The 18,925-nt window shown below is 43.5% G+C and overlaps 2 long non-coding RNA genes across 3 annotated transcripts in view; both read left to right on the forward strand.

Annotated features, from left to right (window-relative positions):
* Positions 1–3,434: 3,434 nt before the first annotated feature.
* LOC118170051 lies at positions 3,435–4,749 on the forward strand. Its single transcript, XR_004752467.1, has 2 exons — positions 3,435–3,648; positions 3,730–4,749. It is a non-coding gene; the product is annotated as an uncharacterized LOC118170051 (long non-coding RNA).
* Positions 4,750–17,203: 12,454 nt separating this feature from the next.
* LOC118170050 overlaps positions 17,204–18,925 on the forward strand; it is a 56,126-nt gene continuing 54,404 nt past the window's right edge. For both annotated transcript variants that reach the window (XR_004752464.1, XR_004752466.1), the window contains exon 1: positions 17,204–17,299. This is a non-coding gene — a long non-coding RNA (uncharacterized LOC118170050). The remainder of the gene's footprint in view (positions 17,300–18,925) is intronic.

Raw genomic sequence — 18,925 nt, forward strand, 5'->3', positions numbered from 1 at the left:
CAAAGTATTGCCTGCTCTGTTTTGAGCAACCAGTGCTGCAAGTGTGTTATGTGTTTAAGCTAGGGTCTTGTGCAATCTTGTGCATGTAAATTTCCAGCTCTGCTCACTTGCTTTGGTGTCCCATGTAACCCAGCTCTGAGGAGGTGCATTAATTCTCCTTTTTGTGTATATGGTAAAAACACACAGTCAAAGGAGAAATGGCAGCAGAGCTGGTGGATAAGAGAAATCAGCACGTAAGTTGCAGGCTTGAAGTCAATTAAAATGCAAGACTTCTCTTTGGTGCATTTTAATTTGATGAGAGAGGCTACAATAGGTAGGGCTCAGTCATGAAGTCACAGGGATTTCCAAAGGAGCTGCATGCAGGAATAAACCTGAGCAGCTGTGTTGGAGTGAGGATTTAAATGTCCTTTAGGTATTCTGAGTTTTTTTTTTAGATAGGAACCACCTTGTTCCACCTTAGTCCAGAGGTCCTGAGCTATTGCATTGAGCATCTGGTCCATTTGCATAGAAATAATGTCAATGTCTTCTCTTCTGAAATGCTTGGTTTTCAAAATGTGTAAATAATAGTGTTGTATAGCCTTTTTTCCCTTCTTGTGTCAGCTTCACTGCTTCATGAGTATATGTTCTCATGGAATTCCAGTTAAACTTCCCTCAAACAGTTTACCTGTCTGCTAGGGTTTTTGAGAAAGGAAAGGCCTTGTTTTCTATCTGGTAAGTCCACCCCCAGCCCTTGAGTAATCTATATTTAGGGTGAAAGTACTACTCCAAAGCTGTGACTCAGCCAACGGTAAATTTATGCTTGCTGTTCAAAAATACTCCTGCCTCATTTCCAAGATGGGATGTTCTCACACAATTCATCAGATTTTTTTTTTCCCTTGGCTAGGCATAATTTAATTCATTGTTCACCTCAGCAAATGAAGGGCAGCAGAGCAGGGTAGAACACCAATTGCCTAAGGTACATTTCTGCTTATTAAGTTATTTAGCCTGTACGCTTTGTTCTCACTGCTTGGAGTATGCAAACTGTCTTCCTAAAAGGCCCCTGACCCAGTGGCTAGGCCGAAGCACCTCCTGGCACGCTGCAGCCTCAATGCCACAAGTCCTGGCCTAGGAAGAATGCATTTTTGGACAGGGGTAGTGTTGTCTCTTGTGCCTTCAGCAAAGGAAGGGCACAGAAAACAACAACTATCGCTCATTTTGCTACTTAAGCTCTGGGCAAATTGACCTGTCTGTCTCTTCCTGTCCCTTGCCTCTCTGCATATCCCTCATCATGACATGGTTCCGTTGCTGCTCTGTCAGCAAATTGCTGCGTGATCTCTCCCCATCTCTCAGGTTCTTCCCAAGAGCTTGGGGTGGCAAGGATGTGCTCTTTCCCCTTGTTCAGTGAGGGAACCAGAATCCCAAAGAAGTTTAAGATTTAACTTTTCTAAATTCCTTGGCACCTGGCTTACCTCCATGTCATTTGGTGCCTGGATACTACTGGGGATTTGGGGAGAAACACCTTTAGCCTGTGGCAGAGCAGGCATTTGTCCCCAGCCCCTTGAGTCCTAGCTAGTGCCCACACTTCGGCATAGGTCTTTCTGCCAGATTCAGCAACTCCTGATTTCCATGGCAATAAATGACCCATCTCGATTCCCTCAGCATTAAATACACAACAGCAGTTGGAGGCAAAAGGTATTGATGTCATAGATATAGCATAAGTAGAGGGGACTTCTTAAAGCCCAGTCCTGGATCAAGTTTTTAAGCATTTCCCATTGAGAAGGAACGCAATGAGTATGCAGGGCTGCCCTTGCATAACGTGGACTGTGCTGTGACCACACCTGGCATTCTGCAGGGACCTTTCATAATTCTTCTACTGGAGAAGGATTATGTTGGATACATCTGAGTGCCCCCTGGCCATGGTTGCAGCATTGCAGGGAACAGCTCTGTTGAGATTTCCTGGGAGCTCTGTAGGGGTAACAGTAACTTGGCATTAGGTTTAAACCCTGACTTTATTAACTAGTCTATGACATGTTTTATTTTTTATATCTTTTTAATGGGGTGCTTTTGAGATGGCCTAGGAGGAAGTTATGTCTGGTGGGGGGGAATTTACTATTGACAAGGCTGGGTTTTCTCACTGCATGAGGGGCAGCCCTACTTGGTGAAAATACCCTAGTTCTTGCAAAAGAAATCTTCTCTCTTTTCCATCCCTCCCCCCCCCCCAACCCCCCTTCTCTTCTATTTGAATTGAGGGTATTTCCACATAAAAAAATATTATGGAAATTCAGTCATAAGATGCAGAGTGCATGATCATGCAGTGTTTGATGTTCCCATGTACAGTAACCATGGGCATCACGCCAGTGGAGGTCAGTGAGATAACACAGACCTGGTCAGGGAGCACACCCCACCACTCAGAACAACATAGTGTATGTGCTCGAGCAAGGACTCCTTCTGCGGCATCATGTAGCAGGTGATGCCCAGTAACATTCCTCTTTGAGGGGCTGCCTGAGCACTCTGATGTTCTCATTCAGATAGAAATAGTTCACAAATTAGTAAGGTATTTTCCTCAGGTAACTTAATGAGCTATTGGATTGACTTTGCTTAAAAGCTGTGAAGTTAGTTGAAGTATATGCTGTCCTGCGGCAGGAAAGCTTGGATGTTTCTGTCAGCTTCCGTAAGGGGTACTGGAGCAATACTTAGAGATGCTACCGAAGAGGAACTCCTGCTGCAGCAAATAGTGGGTGAAATTATTCAGGAGCATTTGCGTTCATAGCAATTCTGCCTTGAAATCTATCGATCTTTCTTTGTGTGCACTCCTTTTCCACCTAATTTGGCACAGCTCTAGCGCCACTTGGTTGCTGATATTACAATGCAGGGGTTGATAAGCATTTGCCAGCATTCAGAAACTTTCCATTCCCACACTTTACAGGCCATGGCTGTTCTTCAAACCTGTCAGTTGAAGCTGTTAGAGGCATGGAAGAACAATAGCAAGGGAGGGAGAAAGTGTTACTACTGATCTCTATCGGAGAGCCTCCTTTGGTGCAATTACCGACTGGGAAGATAAATGTGTGGTGGACAGAGAGTGAATTTGGATGACGGTCATGCATGGAGGTTAGTGCCCTGGAAGAGAAGCCATACAAATGCTGGCAGAGAACCAAGCATCTAACGCTATCACAGCACACAGCCTGGGCCCTCCACATGGGAAAAAGGAGCAAGGGAGAGCCCTGGGACAAAGGGCCAGGAGCCACAGCTGCACCAGTTCCCACTGTCGCCAGGGGTCAAGGGCTTGGAGGTAGGACTCCCTGCCCTGGGCAGCCAGGAGCAGCATTTCCTCACACTGTATGGGTACAGCAGGAGTTGTGGGCACCTGGAGCACGGCTGGTGACACTTCTAGCCTATCCCTCCCATGTCTTGAGAGGCTTTGCAAGCTTATGAACTGCCAAGAGGTAAAATCCACTTGTAGATGTTATGATGGGCCTCCTCTTCATGCTTAGCAGATCAGAGTAAACCCTTCTTCCTCCCTGCTCTTGCAAATGTGCGAGCATCACACGGTCTTGGTTAGGGTGTGGTCTGGACAGACAGTCCATGATTGATGTGAATATTTACAACCAAGCATTTGTATTGTCAAACGCTTACCATCCATGCAACACCACTAACACTAAACACTTCTAGGTAAGATGAGAGAAAACTTGCCAAAGAGGCTTTGTCTTTCATAGTGTATTTTTTTTTTATTCCATTTTCTTCCTCTTTCAGCTTTCACGCACTTGGTTTGCCCTACTCCCACTGTTGATCCTGCCCTGCTTGGCTCAGGATGAGGTGTCTGTGGGCTACCTGGCATGGGCTCTTGTACCAGCAGGAGTTTTGTTGCCGCACTGACCTGGGATGTGTTCTTGCCCCGTGTCCTGCTCCAGCCTGGGCTGTGGTGTGCTGCCTGCGCTGTGTGCTGGTGCATGTGCAGGGACTGCTCTAGGTAACAAATAAATGACTGGCTTTGTACCTGGGATGCTTTCCTGATTGGATTCTTCACTTAGCTACAAAAATGGTTGCATTGGCTCAGGACAGTGTGTTTGGGGTGGCTGGGGAAATAAATGCATATTCAATTACAACTGTAGCATTCTTGAATGAAAAATGTGTATCTTTGTCTGACTGAAAACAATACCAGAGCAGTCAGCAACAAAGTTGTGGTGCGCTCTGTGGAACTGGTGTATTTTTCCAGTGGAGTTTGAAACAGGGGCCAGATCTCCACGTATCAGCCTTGACAGCATCTCCCTCAGCCTCTGGCAGTAGCCCCTGTGATGGTTTAACTTCACCCCACTCTTACTGCACTACAACAAGGCTGTTACTGCTCTCTCAGCCCCCCTGCATCTTTCCTTATCGCTTAGGGTATCTCTAATACAGCTGGTGGTGAAACTACTTTGCGAAAGGGGTAGATGAACTTCTGGTTCTTGAACCTCATCAAGAGGATCACTTGAAGGCAGGATTTTTTATTTTAATTTATTTTCTTTAAGCAGAATCAGTTGCCTGATTTGGTTATTAATATACAACTGAGGGAGTAGCAAACCACAACAGGAGGGCAAAGGATGCTGCAAAGAATAAGAGGAAGACTCTGTAAATGCTTGAAGCTAGCATGGCAGCTGAAGATTTTGTCTCCTGAAATGTTGGCCTCAGAAGTTTAAAACTGCACTGGTACGTATGCCTGAGCCCTGTGTGCTGTTACAATCGTGCAGCACATGTGTGGAGATGGACAGACCAGTGTCTGGCTCTGCAGGTCTTGGAGGTCAGAGCACTGATCAAATTGTTCTGCTGCAGCTGATAACAAGAAGGAAATCTATTTTTCTTGCTACTTTATAAAGCATGTTGAGACCATTAACAGAAGTGTAGTGGATCCATTCAAAGTGGTGCTTGTCATAGCTTAATGAGTCTCATAACAGCTATTATAGGCCATGGTGTAATATAATTAGAGCTTGCTAGCATAGAAACTTTCTGAAAACAAAGATCCAGGTACTTTTGCCATGACTGTGTATTCCTGAATACTTTTTTCCCTTCTGACTTAACAAACAGCTGTGCCCTATGGCATTTCAGAAGTCACAACAAGGAATTTCTCAGAACAAGTATGAGTGAAAAAGGACTATCCATCTCTGACTAATAAGACTTGTAAATAGAAACTTCTTGTCTTCCCTCTGTATCTTTAATGAAAATGGGAACCTACCTTTTTCTTCAAATGTCAGAACAGAGAAACTAGGCTACATGAATCTTTAATGCTGACTTTGCAGAAGAGAGTGAGGTTGGATCTGAAGTTTTACCATGTCCTGAATGAGATTCTTTTTTCTTCATAAAGAAATTGAAGCTTGCTAAGCTGGCAGCATCTATCATTGCTCCAGTGCTATGGGATCTTGCTCCAAGAGGCATCTCTGTAAATTAAAGAAGCAGAGCAGAGAGCTGCTGCACACACTTCCCTGAGCCAGAATGTACACAAGACCAAGCTGCATCCTCCTAGTCCCTTCTCACCGCAGGGGTAAAAAGCACCAGGCAACTGCTAGCTCAGCATTACACAGTGCAGCTGAGCACAGTGCTCCCAGCAGGAGGGGGGCTGGCTGATCGCCCTCCGTTTCTGTTCTGAGGGTGGCTGCACGCAGAGCATCGCAGGACAGAGATGCATCAAGCAAAAGAGCTGTGGGGTGGAGGTGGTTCTTTTTGCTTTGTCCTGTGCTGTTGTGCTGGCGTAGGTGTCTATGCCCAAAGCAATAAACATCTGGAGAAACCATGACTGCTCTTGCTGTCTCCTGCTCCCTTCTTAACCTTGACGGTTTTTCTATAGTCATTTTGTGTATAGGCTCTGGAAACTGCTTGAGGCTCTGAATTAAGTCCTCATCTAGGGATGAAGCAGTGAACTAGTAAGGGCAATGTTTAAAAATAAATAAATAAAGCCCACAGAGAAACAGAACAAAAGTCTATTGAGGGGCAGGCAGTAGTGTGGATCCAGAGTGGCTTGCAGGCTTCCTGCTGCAATTACAGAGCAGCACAAGGTGGTGCAGCCCCAGCTCCTCACTCTTGTGCTTAGTTTGAGAAATATGAGCAAAGCTGTTACTTGCTATGCCCCATTATTCAATCACCCAGTGAAGCCCTCCCTGTTTTCATGCTTCCACGAAGTGCAGCTCCATAAGAGACAAAAAAAAAATGCATGCTCTCTTTTCCTCGTTTTTTCTCTTGAGAGGAAGCTGAAAAATGGCCAAAGCCCTCAGTGTCTCTCGATGACTTTGCAAGAGCCCTTGAAACGTCACACTGCGTAAAGGTTTAGGATTGCTCAAACTAGGAAACCTCAAACACAGAGCTCTCATTTCAATTTGCAACAACAGATATTGTGTCATTAGTTTTTAAGAGTAAAGCTGCAAAACTGCTTGATGTGGATTTTTTTTTTTAACCCAAAACAATGCATTAAAGAATTCAAACGTATCATTTTAGTAAAGTTCATGGTGTGCGTAGAATGGTCTTTTACCTGCAGTGACACACAAATTCTAGCACCACTAATTTTGCACTACTTCTTATGAGAGTCTTCTTCCATAAGGTTTGAATCAAAGCTGCCCTTTCAAGTTGAGTTATGACAGCATGAAGTTCTAGCAAGACAGCGTGACCACGGGAGACTCAGTGCGTGTGCTTGTTAATCATCACAGCATCACAGGTAGCCCTGCTGTGGCCAAACTGCTTTCACGTGGCATTTGGCAGCGCACAGATATGAACTGGGAGATGTGGTGACCCAGCCAAAGCAAAGGAATTGGTGCATAGACCAAATCCTTTCATTGCAGTATTTTTGAAAGGTATTGACTAGAGGGAAAAAATAAACCAGTCCAGAGTGCCTGTCATTCTGCAAGGCAACATGGACAGTCAGTTTTGTTTAGTCCCGATTTCTGCATTCCCACTTGCTGCCTGTTTTGTACAGCAAAATAGGAAGTCACCATCCTGCTGCTTCCTGCAGGAGATACGGCTGATGTGTGGGAAGATAGACTCACTTTGCTTTGAACCTGGTGTGGTGCAAACTTTCGTTTGATTTTAGTCTTTCATGTACTGACCATTTCTGATGAAAGAATGAAGTAGCTTGCTCTAGCTTACTCGTAGACCTCTTTAAGCACAAATGCTGATTGCAGGGGCAGGAGGCTCATCCTTGCAAATTCTAAACAAACAAACAAAAAAAGGAGAAGTGATGGAGGAACTGTAGATTTTCAGAAATGAAGGAGAAAACAGCTAATCGTATTGGATTTGGGTAATTGCCTCTCACACCTGAAAGATTTACCCTGATTTTCTTGCTGGCAAAAGAGTATTACTTGCTGAATGTAATGAATATTTTCATGGAGGAGTAATGAATGAGAATTGATTAGTAACCAGTTTTCACTAGTAGTGTACTCTATCATCGAACTCTTCAGTAAAGGGGGAAAAAAGTGGTTTGAGTTATTCCATGATGTCAAACTAAAAGCTGAAATCAAGACAAGCCAATCCAATAACTACTAACTATGAAATTGATGAAAGGCACGTGCTGTGGAGTGCAATGCTTTTCAATATCACATGCCTCGTGGCATTAATATGTGCTGTGGTTACTGTTAGACCATGCATCTTAAAACAAAATAGGTCATAAACTGATTTCATTCATATGCCACTTGACCTAAAGCAACTGGATTCCCTGAAGGAAAGGGAAGGTTTGTAGGTATAAGGCATGGTAAAGGTAGACATGGCAAGGTTTGTTAGGTCGAGGCTACATCTTCTGTTAGACTGATTATCATATCTGGAAAAAGTAGATTGGCTTTCAGGCACAAAAGTACATCTTCAAGGATACTATCTTCTTGCTACAGATACTGCCTTGCCAGTGTCTTTAGACAATCCCAGCCACTGCTGCTTTCTCAAAGAGAGTAATCAATTATCTTCAAGAGTTACCCAAAATACTTATTGCATTTCCCTGAATTTGCAACGCATAAAAAAGCAAACAATATCAACTTTGGCTTGTGTACAACAATGATCTTGATAAGACTTCTCAGGAACCTAAACCAAACAAGCTAAAAGTCATTTCATTGACGCAGCTCAGCGGCATATCAAGATGTCAGTTATGACATAGTTCTTTTCTTTGACTCAGTCCAAAGACATAAATAATTGTAATGGATTATTCATTGTGTTTTAAGAAAAAAAAAAAAAAAAAAAAAAAAAACTTTCTAATCATACGTTTTAGGTTTCTTTCGGCATTCCACTCTTTGTTGTAAGGTCTGGAAATAATTAAACCTACTAGACTTGGAAAGAAATGCATATCCAAAGGAGAAATCTCAAGATGGACTTCAAGTGTCTTATGTTAAAGAGAGTGAAGGGTGAATAAATAACATTCTGAGATGAACTAACCTGGGGATCACTGGTTTGGGCCCTGGTTTTCTGTAGGTGATAGCTATTTGTAGGTGTATGATGAGCACTGGATAACTGTGTACAGCTACTGATACAAATAGATTCTGGGAGCAATGTCTGTTTAGAGGAGCACTGTGCAAGCCCTTCCTGACTCTGAGCTGTGTTTTAGGTCATGCCAATTTTCTCCTCTTTCCAGATCTCTGACATATCCATTGGGAAGGCTTGGTTCCATACATCAGCAGGCAGCATCTTCATTGTGTAGTTCCCTTGAGTGGTTCATGCCTTGCTCAGTGAAAAAACTGTGCTGAGGCCTGAACCAAACTTGCAGGTGGAAAGAGCCCCTGCACGAGGAGCTATTATAACTTCAACATCATTTATGTAGGTCTTTCTTCATTAGAAGAAGTAGACCCAGGGTCTACATAGTGAATGTCCCCCAAACTGCGGCATTAGAAATCTAATCTAAATACACCTTTCTAAACCCCTCTGAAACCACGTGGGAAAGACTTCTAACCCTGGGTATTTCCAGGATTTTCCATCCATCTGAAGTTGGAAGAAAAACTCTAATTATCACATGGCTCCAAAAGTTCAGGACTGGAAACATTTGCACATTTCCAAGGCAGGAATTTCATTCTTGTGATGAATGATGAACCAGGCTTTTAAGAATCCAGACAGGTTCCTGCTTGATATCATAAGGCCCTAAAAACAAAACAAAACAAAACAAAACAACAACAACAAATCAGGAGAAGGCATTTTTTTCACTCATCTTCATTTCTGACTGTATACCAATGATATGCCCGTGTGGTTTCAGAGCTGTCAGAGTCAGGATAGTATTTCAGTGGTGGTTGAACCAACAACAATCCCTAACATTCATGAGAATGTTTGGGATTTCTGGATAAATTATATAGTAAACAAGGTGGTCATGCTCTGAGCAGTGACTTTTTTTTAGTAACTTTCGGTAATTTTAAATATATTTTCCATACACAAATTCCTTCCATTGCAAGTGTTGACCTGATAAAAATCTGGGCTTAATATAAGTTGATCTTTCTATTTCACAACTTCTTGCTCTTAAGAAGACATAGTGGTGACATGTAGAATGTACCATTTCTTCTTGGCAGAGGTGGGCACTTTACTTCCCAAAAATCAAAACAAGATTTATAACAAAATAAACATTTTATTGAAATGAATGGGAGGCGGAGGCTGGCCAAGATGAGTAATATGCTTATAATAACCCTCAAGCTCCTTCTCTGGCTGACTAGATTAATCCAGAGGAAGCTTCTTTAGCTCCAGCATCAATACACAGAATTTTTTTTGCAATTAAGACGTACCCCTTACATTGAGTGTAAACATAGCAAAGTGATAAGAGCGGAGGAGGGTATTGGTGGGAACAAGGCAACCTGGAATTTTACCTGGTTTCACAATATTGGAAAAGCTGTGAGTGTGGTTTTTTATTTCCACAAGGCAGGAGGATTTGCTGAAGATGCCATGCTGATGTGTGCTATTTATATTTTTTTTTTTCTGATGGGGAGCAATGAGGAAGCCACATTTCTTCCTCTGGGCCCTGTATCAGGAGTAGCCCCTTTACTTTGTGCTACTGCAGTGAAATCAGTGTGTTGTGGTTTAATCCAGCCAGCAGCTAAACACCACACAGCCGTTCGCTTACCCTCCCCCCTCCCTTTCCGGGATGGAGGAGAGAAATGGGAAAGTGAAGCCTGTGAGTTGAGATAAAGACAGTTTATTAAGACAGGAAAATAATAATAATAATAATAATAATAATGTGTACGAAACAAGTGATGCACAATGCAATTGCTTACCACCTGCTGACCGATGTCCAGCCTGTCCTTGAGCAGCCAGCCCCCCATCCCAGCTAGCCACCCCTATATATTGTTCAGCATGATGTCAGATGGTATGGAATACCCCTTTGGCCAGTTTGGGTCAGCTGTCCTGGGTCTGTCCCCTCCCAGCTCCTGCTGCACCCCCAGCCTGCCCCCTGGCAGGGCAGAGCAAGGAGCTGAAAAGTCATTGGCTTAGTGTAAGCACTGCTCTGCAACAATTAAAACATGAGTGTGTTATCAACATTAGTCTCATCCTAAATCCAAAACATAGCACCCTGCCAGCTACTAGGAGGAAAATTATCCTAACTAAAACCAGGACACAGTGACAGCAGGAATTGGAAGGACCTTGTGGATGGAGCAAGAGTTGGAGGTTGGTAATTGCTTTGGGACCTAGTTGCACGCTTTGGTTACTATATTTCTTTCTTATTCACGGGTTTTCTTTTTTCTTTACTCTCCTTTTTCCTCTCTCTCTCCCCTCCCCCCTCCCATTTTATCCTCTTTCCACCTCATGTCAAATTTTATTAGATTGCAAATGTGAAGGGCTGATTAGAGATAGAAACTCCCATTTAACTTTCAACTCTTAAGTGTTGAGGTTTTTAAGTATTAACGTGTTAAGGTTAATGCTTAAGCATTACTGTCCGGCAGTAATCCTTCTTAAAGACAAGCCTGAGCCTTGGCCTTGATGAGGTTTTTGGGACTGCAGTGCTGCAGGGCAAGCAGCAGCATGCAGGGAGCCAGCCTGGCCATGGGATGTGAGCAGGGCTGGTGGTGAGCACAGTGTGTGGGATGGACAGGCAGGTGACATGAGAGGCTGCCTGCATGCAAACAAGCTGCTTGTATGTGAGCAGAGTAGGCTGTGGATGGAGATGATGCAGGATCTCTCCTAAGCCCCAGCTGTAAAATACTTCATCCCACCCTGCAGGCCTGAGGGAACTGCTTGGTGCCACTTGCTGCTTGGCTTGCTGCCAGTGTTATCAAGAGCCTTTCAAGTTGTTAGGCCCACTTGGCATCTTGATCAGTCTGTCCTGTCACAACCCCTGTTGTTGCAGAAATATGTGGAAAAACAGAACTGGGTCATGCCTTCATCTGCGATCTCACCGGGCTGTAGCTTCTGCTCTTGAGTCTTTGATGTTTGTCAGTCACTGTCTTCAAGGACACACATGCTTTGGCTTCTGAGCTGGAATCTCATCCCCTTCTACTCTGTGTGCAGGGGCCTCTCCTCTCTGCAGCAGCCTATAGGATTTTTGTGGTCTGAGTTGCTTGAAAAGAAGTGCAAAAGGAGCCAACCAGCCCATTGCAGAGAAGTGGAGCAATGTTACCCTTGTCCACTCCCCTCTTTTGGGTGCTCAGTGACCACAGTACGCTTTCCACCGGCGACGTCTCAGGGGACTGGTCCTTTATGGCTGACTGCAATGTCCTTGATGTTCATGTGGTTGATTGATGGGAGGTCTGCGGAACAGCAGCTTAATCCCTGTGTTTCTGCAGAAATGTTACATTTCTGAAATGAAGTATGTTCTTTGCATGTCAAATGGCAATGGGGTGTTTTTGCAGCTCTCCTGGCAGCCCATAGGCTTGGCATATTGCACACAGAAGAGCCGCCAAGGATACACACTTAAATAAATAAATAAATAAATCTCTCATAGGCAACTGACAGAGTTAGGTGCCAGATTAATCAGGACTCCCCATTGTCTCTCTGAGACAAATGCTCAGATTAAATCTATTGTTGTTGGGCTTGATGGGACAAAGTGTTACTGAGTTACATCATAGCTATAATGTGGAAACTGGAACACAGCACAATTTATGAAGGAATGTTCCCTGGTATTGTTTAGAAATATCACCACAGAAGAAGTTTGTGGGAATGATTATTTGAAATCTGCTGGCCTAACAGCGGCTTGAGCCCAGCTTCAGGATGCCTAACTAGGCTCTGCTCCATGGCTTAAGTGAACTATTTAACCTTTGTGCCTCTGCTTCACCCTTTATTAGCAGTCATGTTAAAAATACTTGTCTGCCTTCCTGCAGGCATTTGTCAGTGTTTCTGACTGGCCCTGGCACACGCCTGTGCTAGTGTTGCAGACTTTTGCCATGTGTGCTGGACTTGCTGGTTCCTCAGCCTTCTCTGTCTAACCTGGTCATCACGTTCTCATTGCTGTAGCATGTCAGGGGTGATTTTGTAGTGGCTGGTGGCCTGCTCCGCCGATGAGAGGTCACCTCCTGTGCTGCCATGGGGCCTGGGGCCACCGGGTGGGCTGGGGGCTGCTCCATTGGCCTGGCCCTGGCATGCATCCATGGCATCCTCAGCCTCCTCAGGGGTATGCACCTGGGCCGAAATATATACGGTGTTGTGTGTGAACAGGGGCCAGAGGCAGGCCGCAAGCCAGGGCCATGTAGTGAGCATTGTGTGAGGATGGCCTGGCCCTACATGACAGGAGAAAGCATGCAAAGTGCGGGTTGTGCAAGAGGCAGCAGTAATGAGGCCTCTAAGAAGCTACTGCGGGATTTGAAAAAGGTGGGAATCAGACTGTCTCGTCTAGCCACTTATGCGACTCCTAATAAAAGACATATATATCCATGAGACACTGTCTGCATGGGATTGTATCCAGATTTTGCAGCTCGAGTCCATCTCCACCCAGGCTGAATCCTCCCTAGTTTCTGGGAGTCCTTAGCTCACAGGGCTTGGAGATGTGGCAGAAGGCCACAGATAACTTGAGCAATCTCATGGTTGCTGGTATTAAGCTGAACTCTGAAATTCAGAGAGAGGGCCAGCAGCCTCTTTCTCACTGACAGTTACAGGACCGTGCAGCAAAACAACAAAGTGCTTTGTATGTACTGAGCGCCCTCTGACATTTGGTAACTGTAAACAAAGCATCAAGATGTCTCTTCTGCTTCAGTTGTGAATGGGATGAACTATTCATTCTCTAAATTTCTTCCTTTAATTTTATGGCAAGCTGAATTTTAAATTCTTATTGTCATGAGCAGCTACTTAAAATGATGACTTAGATTTGGACAACTTAAATTCATTACACATGAGGTTTCATGAAGCAAATAAAAAAATTGCTAGAGATGCATTGACCTGTTGTGCTGTGTGCTACGTTTATGGCTGCTGATAAAATCCAGTTCTGAAAGCTCAGCTCTCATCTCTGTAAAATGTTACAGAGTTAGGGGACACTGATGGGACAAAAGGCACAGGGGATATAGGGAAAAAATCAACACCTATAGGTATCTTAAATGTAGTTTGGGCGGGATTTAACGGGTCAGGCTTATCATGGTAGCGAATCATAGTCTCGTCTAATTTCAGAAATTGTTTGCGATACTCCAGGCTCTGCGGAAAATCTTGAGGAAATCTCTGAGGAAATTTTGATACCAAAAATGCTCATCCTTTGAAGGACTTCCGTGACCTTGGTGAGTCACCTGCTCAAGTGCCTTTCTTCATTCTTGTGCAGTCTGGGTGGAGGAAAGGGGCATGAACCTCAAAGGTGCTCTGGTTGCTGTATATGCTCAGGCTCCGTCTAATGCAGCTGGGCACTGCATTCAATTAAAGACAGTCATGTGGTGCACCCCTCTTATGTATGCCTTTTTGTTTTGGGAAGCACACAGGTGCAAAGTACTTGGATGTATTTTAACTTGTTAAGTTGAAGGCCTCAAAACCACCATTTCCTCATTTACAAGTCTTTATTCATGAGTTATGATCAGGCACAACTTATTCTGGAATAGAAGACTCCAATTCAAAGATGCACAAATTATTTGCACAAAAGTAAATGTTTTCTAGTTATATGAAAGCCCTGACGTTCCTGAGGAACATTTTTTTTTTTTTTTTTTTTTTAAGGCTTTTCTACTATAAAGGGCCAATGTAAACTTACAGGACTCCAGAACAGAAAAGAGGGTGGAGAAGGAAGTTTTCTTTATGATGCTGGGTCTTTTCTTATCTTCCTCTGTGTTGGGGTCGGATGAGGCCAAGGAGCTGGGTGTGACCTGGGCTTTAGCAACATATATGAGCCGTCCTGAGCACGGTTCTCACTGGCACATCTGACACTGGCTCATTCGATTGTCTGACTGTTGGAAAGGAGATCCTTGACCTTCAATCTCATTATCTCTAAACAAAGGAGGAGAACGTGCAGGGTCAGTGGCTTTACCTGTGCTGGACTGTACCACATCTTCCTTTCCTTCATCTATTCTTCTCTTGTCTTTGACTTTATCTTTGTTTTTCTCTCCACTTTTTATTTTGTTTTGGTTTTCCCTGATTTCAGGAGGCAGGGGGAATTCTAAGTTAAAGAAAATACAACCTGTGGCACCAGCAGGCAGCTTTTGAGTTGTAATCTCCTGGGTTGTGTTGTCATAACTTCGTTGGTGTTTTGGCCATAAACATGCCATGCTCACTTAAGAGGCAAGGGCCATGCTGTATGTTAATTTTGTCTGGCAGTGTGTGCTTAGAATATAAAAGATTTCTCTGTCACATGTGTTTAGAAGAGAAGCTAATTGGGAAGGAATGTTAACATATGGCATTAACCAACAATTGCAACATAACAGTAAAGCTAAATTTGGTACTAGTGAAAGGGCATAAGCCAAGTACCTAGACCAGCAGACAAAAATCATTGCTGTTACCAAAAATGGTTTGTTGATGATATTGAACATAGTGAGAACAGTTCAGCTGACAGCTTGAAGATCAACATTGGAACTGGAAGCGCAAACAAATTCAAACAAGTAGTGATAGGACTACTTCAGAAAGAGATGACTGCATGGATTAGTGGCCTCATCAATTGATGAAGTTAGCTTCAACTACAGCTGGTGAAACTGTACCACTGTCTTCCACAAGCCGTGATAATTTATGCCCTCTGACAGCTTCATTTTGGAGTGTTTAGAGAAGGTCTTTGTTTAGATCTGAGAATGTGCTGTGCCATTCAGGTCAGCTAATCTGGTATGTAATCGGAGCTGCCAACCCTGCACACCAGGCATGGCTGAGGATGTAAATCTTCTACTGCAGAATGCTAAATCCATTAGTGTAATAAATTGTCTCTGTGCATGGAGTATAGTAAGCAAGAGTTAAGGTGCCAGTTCTGGTCTCGTGGGTTTACTGCAGCCACCAACAAAGACGGGAAAAATGTGTAGTGTTATGGGATGTATCCTCAGACAATTCAAGTGAACTATGGTGAAGGAAACTGCTGAAAATGCATGTAGTGTTGTGAAGAGTGTATTCAATGTGAACAAGGACTGTGTGTTCTCATCCTGGGAGGGGAAGAAACAAATACTGTAAAACTGCTTTAGGAACAGCAGCTCAACGTAACACAAAGACACAACGAAGTAGCAAAATATTAGTTGGAGAGGTCCCAATGATGGAAAATTTGTGACCAAGAAACCCCTCTTCTTCCAGAAAGCAATGAAATAGAAAAGGTCATGAAGACATAGGTAATGAGAGAAGGAAAGCCTATCAGCAGTGAAGCTGATCACAGGACCTGAGCACTGAAACAAAATATCGTAGCATTATATAGGCAAAACAATGATCGGGTTCTGAGTTATTAGCATGAGAGTAACTAGTGATGTGCTTTTGTTGTCAATGGAAATTATGGTAGAGAAATTGGCTCAACAGGCAGAAGGAGCTAAGCCTTCCTGAGGGGAAAATAAGGGAGAGTAGCCTGACATGTGCAAAGGGAATAAGATGCCTTCTAATATTAAAGAAGACATTAGTGGCTGCTGGGAAGGATGAGAAATTAGCCTCATGCCTTCAGAAAGCAAAACATGCCAATCCTTTGACTCAGGAATACAGACACTGCTTTTGGTGGATCACAGTATCTGCTTGGATGTGACAGTGTAATGCTGTTACCAAGCATGCTATTTTAACTCCGTGTTTTTCTGAAGATCCAGGCTTGTTAAGTGTCCATAACTCCTAGTTTTTATGAGATTTACTATAGTCTGCATTTCCTGGGGGATATTTATCAGAAACTGTCAGTACTGAGAAGCAGTTTTTTCCTTGAGGGAGAATTTAAGATATTATAGATGTATTCAGATGATAACTTCCACTAGCTGAGTGGTGCTTGGGAGTCATTATGGGCAGAAGAGATTGAAAGAAGCCCTCTGTATTCAGTAATGCAGCTCCACGTGGTTCTCTGTCTTCCAGGAAAAATGCCATTTCCATTGCCTGAGAAGCTGAAGTGCTTAAAATAGGTAGTGCCTCTGGAGCAACATGGGACCAAAAGTTGTTTGTGGGTTACTGCCAGACCCCGTGCCTGATGGCGTTGTGTTCCAGTGCCTTGCGGAGGTAAGATCTCAGCACACATCAGCCCATGACCATCAGATTTCCATGAGAGGAAGACCTGGATATGTTGGCTGGCAGGGAGCTGTATATTAACCAGTAAAGAAAGATTAAACCTGGTGAATCGAACAGCACCAAAGGCTGGTCTCAGTCTCTGACTTACTGTTGTCTGTGCTGTCTAATCTTCAGCACTCTCCCTGGCACAGCCCTTGAGTCACTCCTGGTGTCACCATCCCCAGGCAAGGGCCACAGGGGCAGTTTGGAAGAGAGCATGCACCGAGGTCTGTTCCCAGGAGACAGCCTGCCCAGTCCCAGCATGCCGGGACAGAGGGCTTAGCTGCATGGGCACAAAGACAGCAGAGCCACATGGACTGTTTTATTCATCAGCCTTTAGGCCAGGACCCCAAATAAGTCTCACTGCTCATGTCTGTATGGTTTTTGCTCATAGAATTAAGGAATTAATCATGTCTGTACTCAGAGATACATTTTCTAGGAGTACAGATCTAATCGCTGGTTGAAAACTGGTCGGAAACAATAAGCATATATATAATCAAACATAAATTCCTCACAACAATTTAATTCCTAACTTTTGTTAGTAAAGCTTAATTTTCTCTTTTTCCCCATTGACATGCAGACAGAGACTGTTGATCAGCTTATTCTGATGATTTTCAAAGGCTGGAAATTAAATTAATTGAGTCCAGTCTTCCCTAGGTGTGTCCCTGTCTTCTCTGGAAGCTGGAGAAATGCCCCTGCTCTTCCGTCCTCTTTACACCACTCCCTCTGTATAAAGGCTGTGGGTGTCTCTGCCTGGCTGAGCTCATTGCACGGATGTGCAATGTGAAGTGGGAGCATTCCTGCAGCCTCCTTTCAGGTGGGCTTTTTGTTTAGTTTGATGTATCCTTTTCTTGGTATGTTTACAAATCTTCCTCTGGTCTCAGTTTCTGCTGTTCCAGGCATCTTTTATTTATTTTTATTGCACAATGTGTCTACAGGTTTTAATGGAACACCTTAACAGGGCTAAACAAGCATCGGTCAAACTACAAATACTTTAAGGAGGCATTTCATCATTTAAAAACTGTTTTTAAGTGGCTTACTGGATTGCTAGCAGTGAAATGAAGTGGTTAGTTGCCTAAAAAACACCTTAAAGTCTTTACCACTCATCAGAGTTACAGCCTAAGGCACTGCTATCCCACCATCTTCAGCAAAAATACACCTGTCATGCACAATCATCACGTTGCCTGTGTTATGTCCTGCCCAAGGCCATGAGAATATCAATATAGATGAATCTCCTGTTAACTTTAAGGGACTGTATGTGCTCTACTATACTAACAATACCTTTTCTTATTCCACTGGTGCAAGGCCTGTGCCCATACTGCAATCTTCATGCATTTCCTCCACATCACCGCTCAGTTAAGGCCAATAAAAATGTCTGGGGACTTTCTCTTTAAGTTCTAATTTTCAAATAACCTGTGTGGACTTTTTCACCAGTATTCTTCCATAACGTGTTATTGAGCATCTTGTTGGTGATTTCAAGAAAATCCTGCCTGTTACTGTGACCTCCACCTTGAACTGTTGGGAATATGCTACCTGACCCAACTGTGTTTTAATTGCTGTTGAATTCTCCGCAGTATCTCTGGCAATTGCAGTCACTGTTTGTTCTGAGATCAGACCTGTTTGTTTGTTAGTGTTTTTTTTTGTTGCTTGTTTGTTTCCTTGATATAACTGTTATATGGTCTTTTCTCCCCTATATTTTTGTCAAACCCTGTACAGAAAAGTTCTTCAGTCCCTCACTCTACCCCACATTTGACTTCAATTTGCAGAGCACATAATCTCTATAGTTCTGAACTAGGGGCAGTACTTAACAATATACACCAATAGTGGATTGTATTGTACATGAGGATGGAATGTTTTTTACCCCTAAGCCAAAGCTGCTTTCTTTATTTCAGCACAGTGATGCTGTTTTTATTAGCATGGGTACACAAATCACTTGTCTCTGCTTTTGCTGCTGCTCCAAGAGGACTGAACTGGTGTCTCATTTTTGTGTGTCTGGGAGCATCTTGGTTGTGCACTCCTGAGTTCTACTGGAGGATTGGTGCTTGGTCAACTCTGACTTTCAGATTTGTCTCCTCAGTTTGTCAGATGCTTACAGAATAGATTTCAGTTTCCTGTTCTGGACACACAATCTCCCTGCATCATTTATCACATTCAGGACTCCTGTATTCCTCTTTACCTGTTGCAGTGGACATGCTGAAGATGGCGTTATCCTGCTTGCAGCCAAACTGCCTAATCCCGTGCTTACTTCCCTCTCCCTGGGGTTTACCTTGGAATTATCATGCTGTTCATCTTTTTGCTAGTTTTGCTTTGTCCATTGGTATTCTTTTCAAAACTTCCCATATCCTCCAAACACTTTGATGGCTTTTTCTTAAATCAAACTAGAATCAAAAGAAACTCCCTATCAAACATTACCTAATGGCTTCTGGTAAAGCACACCAAGTGC

Source organism: Oxyura jamaicensis, chromosome 7 (assembly GCF_011077185.1).
Source record: "Oxyura jamaicensis isolate SHBP4307 breed ruddy duck chromosome 7, BPBGC_Ojam_1.0, whole genome shotgun sequence".
In the NCBI taxonomy this organism is placed as follows: Eukaryota; Metazoa; Chordata; class Aves; order Anseriformes; family Anatidae; genus Oxyura; species Oxyura jamaicensis.